The 3,725-nt window shown below is 47.1% G+C and overlaps 1 long non-coding RNA gene across 1 annotated transcript; it reads left to right on the top strand.

Moving 5' to 3' along the window:
- Positions 1-2,058: 2,058 nt before the first annotated feature.
- LOC139050975 (uncharacterized) lies at positions 2,059-3,518 on the top strand. The gene is made up of 2 exons (XR_011509170.1): positions 2,059-2,538; positions 2,766-3,518. It is a non-coding gene; the product is annotated as an uncharacterized lncRNA (long non-coding RNA).
- Positions 3,519-3,725: the final 207 nt, after the last annotated feature.

The following is a 3,725-nucleotide window of genomic DNA, read 5'->3' as shown; positions in this document are numbered from 1 at the left end:
ACTGTATAAAGAATTCTTCGCCGAGAAAGCTCTCCTCGTCTCTGACTCTGCGTGAAGTGGGGTCCTGACCTCCTGCCCGCCACGCATACCTCGGCACACGCAATAGTAGTTGACCATCATCGAGATAAGGTTGATACGTAACAGCGCTCGTTTCTATGTACCGAGCTGAAGCAAGGGATAGAGGGTGTGTTTCTTTTTATTGTGTTTTCTTTAGTTGGGCGTCATGGCATACCTCATGGCACCGATTTTCGCTCTTTAAGGGTGATACGCCACGTGGTGGGGAAAAAAGGCAGCTGTACGAACGTCAAGAATTCCTTGGTATGAGCGTCGGGGAAGCGTGTTTATTTCATACCCTGGAGTCCCGGGTTCGATTCCCACCCAGACAGAAATTTACCTAATACTCTTTTCATAGGTATTCGCTTTCTTCGTTTATAGGAACCTCCGCGAGAAATTTGACAGCAATCAGAGTAATTTTAATGTTTTTTTTTTTTTACTCTTTGCCATCGGGAATTTCGTAAGAAGCAATGAGTAGCACGCCGAGGAGGGGACATTGAAATTCAGACACACATGAACTGTACGAGCGCAAACTTTCCACAAAGTTTACTTTTCCCATACATCAGTGTTATACTCCCGAAGGAGGACCTTTCGCTTATACAACCGGTATCAGCGTCTGAGAAACGCTAGCTCTAAAGCGAAGAGGAAATAGAAGGTGCCTCACACAGGTCGTCCTAATTCTAAGTAACCTATTTTTATCTAAACTTGACAAGACTGTTCTCAGTCACCTAGATGGCGTGGACACAATCAAAATCTTTAGATTTGTAGATGACTTCTAATCCTTGCTAACAGTGACTCCAGCTCACTAGAGTCGAAGGTTCTAAGCATTTTGAGCCATCGTGAAACACTGTTTTAATCCACTTCTAAAAAGTGAATTGCCCAATAATTATTCCATCATATTTTTAGTCCTGAACTTTACCTTTCAGGCTGATCGCATTTGCTGTGCCTACCAGCCCCGAAGTAACAAATCTACGATGGCATATCTTTCTGCGCACTCAAAATTTGTAAAAAGAGCTATTGTCAGCACGTGTTTTCAAAATTCTCTCCGAAAACCGTGCACACACATTATAAGGGACGGTATTAAACAGCAGAATGAAGAGGTTGACTAATGTTGTTTAACCGGCGCATGTTCAAGTGTCTGTTGCCGAGAAGCTTCTCAGGAAACTAAAGTTATAAAGAAATGTCATCCGAATTCGGTGCTTGGTGAACAGAAGCATTTGTTGTATTGCCTTACATGCATAAGATTTCCCCACAATCTCAATAGTATTGAACCACGGGCGAATGCAACCTTCGTGTGTTGGGCTGCTGAGCACTAGGTCCCGGGATCGAATCCCGGCCACGGCTGCCGCATTTCGATGGGGGTGAAATGTAAAAACACCGATGTACTTAGATTTAGGTGCACGTTAAAAAACCCGCGGTGGTCGAAATTTTCGGAATCCTCCGCTACGTCGTGCCTCATAATCAAATGTGGTTTTGGCACGTAAAACCCCCCAATTGAATTAATTCATTTAAACCATCATGTTGTCGGCCTCGAAGACTCTTTCCCCATTGTGCAATATAGTAAGGGCTGGCAACAACACAGAGCGATGAGGCATGGTCAGGCATCAGAAACTTTACATCACTTGCGATGAAGGTGTCGTGTACCGAATTGCCTTGTCATGCGGGAACCACTATATTGCACAAACAGGTTGGTGCTTGATCGAGCGCCTTATGGAAAATGCTCCCAATATCAGGTATGGGCGAGGGAGAACAGTTGCTGATCACATCCTGACCTGCGAGTCGAAAACATGCAAGCCGTTCGTTGATAAGTGTGTTGTCATAGGAAGGAGCAAAGACAAGGTAACTCGAGAAATCATTGAAGCTGAAAAGATAAACAGAGCAGGACGCACATGTGTGAGCACATCTATTTTCCTCTGCGATAATGAGCTAGCGTTTCCGAGATGTGAAAAATAAAGTTTTGGAAGTTGGGCTTTCGTTCTGATCGTGTGTGCGTGAATTTTACTGTCCAGTCCTCTGCCTTTTATTTGTTGCTATTCAAATCATGCACCAACAAGCCCAAAAAGCTACGCTGCGGTGGCCATTTCTTGAAGGATCATTTGGCGATGCCGCCCACTACAACGCCGCATTTTCACGTAATGGCTCATATATTGGTTTCGCATTAAAATAGGTTCCACGGTCTATGTGAGGAAATGAATTCCAAAATGAAACTACGGCTCACATTCAACTCAGCGGCAGCGCTACGAACGACTGCACTTCACTGAGACCGTTTATACCAGTATCTGATCGCTAGTTATCAGCTCAAGTCAGACAAGGTAATGACGTAACAGTCTATTCCATGCGTAGTCAAATAAGGCACGTGGCCCAAGTTCAGAGCATAAAGCTTCGCCCACGAGCGATTGTTGCCGCACTGCACCAGAGGACATCGGTTGACAAGGCTGACACTGGCTGATTTACAGACAGCTGCCGTCCTACGATCAGTTCACGGTAAGAATGCTCACAATATTGTGCATAGGTCTGAAGTAACAACGACACAGCCCAGACGTGCTCTTTAAATATTACGGCTGCTTTCCTTAACAAAACTGAGGGTCGACAGCTTTTGCGGGGGAGACATCCTCTCCTAGGACACCTGTTATTTTGCATTATTGGCAGAGTCTTCTTCCATTGGGGGGACCCGGATGCTAACGGCAAACGCTCTTTGCATTGCATTTCAGGCTGTACTTCTCTGGCCTGTCCAGTTCCGTCGACAGAAAAAGCGCACTCTTTCCACCGTAGCTGCCGCAATGTCGTCTGGCCGAAAGTCAAATACGAACGGCAAGCAAACCGGATATGTGACACCCAGGTCCCGTTCCTCACGCGCCGGCCTAACATTCCCGGTGGGCCGAATCCACAGGCTTATGCGAAGATGCCGGCTCGCCGAGCGCCTGAGTGCCGGCGCGCCTGTGTTCCTGGCGGCCGTGCTCGAATACCTCACCGCCGAGGTCTTGGAACTCGCCGGCAACGCGGCGAGGGACAACCACAAGGCCAGGATCACCCCACGCTTTCTGCAGCTGGCCGTGCGCAACGACGAAGAACTGAGACAGCTGCTCGCCGGCGTGACCATCGCCGAGGGGGGCGTTCTCCCGCACATTCAACGAGAACTTCTCCCCAAACCTTCTAGCACCAAGTCCAACAAGCAAGCCTCAACGGCAGCAGACAGCGAGGATTTTCTAGATGTAGCAGCAGCTCGGTGAAGTCTATCAGGCATTTTAAAACAACTTATTTTAATTGTTGAGCGCAGTAGACGATGGGCATGTTGCGCGCCCTGATAACAAGTTGCGTAACGCTTTAAGAATAGACAACTGATCATCACGACATTCTATTCTGTTAGGAATTAGTAGTGCGTAGGTGTGCTTACATGCCTGATGTGACAGCAATATTCTATTCCTAGTTCTGTGAAAGTCATCACAATAAAGATTTCAGCATAATTATTGGCTCCCGCAAACTTATTTTCGGTTGTACAGGCGGGAAGAAAATTAAATGGCATCTGCGGGCGCGTGCCAAACTGCGTTCCTGCGCCATGTCATGAAGCAACGTCTTGTGTCCAGACATGGCATCGCGCATCATTTTCTGCTCGTGTCTTCGACAATATACGAACCTCTTGTCAGCATGCTGTCATAGTTTCGATGAGCGCA

The sequence above is a fragment of the Dermacentor albipictus genome, chromosome 10, assembly GCF_038994185.2.
Source record: "Dermacentor albipictus isolate Rhodes 1998 colony chromosome 10, USDA_Dalb.pri_finalv2, whole genome shotgun sequence".
NCBI lineage: Eukaryota > Metazoa > Arthropoda > Arachnida > Ixodida > Ixodidae > Dermacentor > Dermacentor albipictus.
The sequence above is the reverse complement of the archived record's forward strand: the minus strand, read 5'-3'. Positions and strand labels throughout refer to the sequence as shown.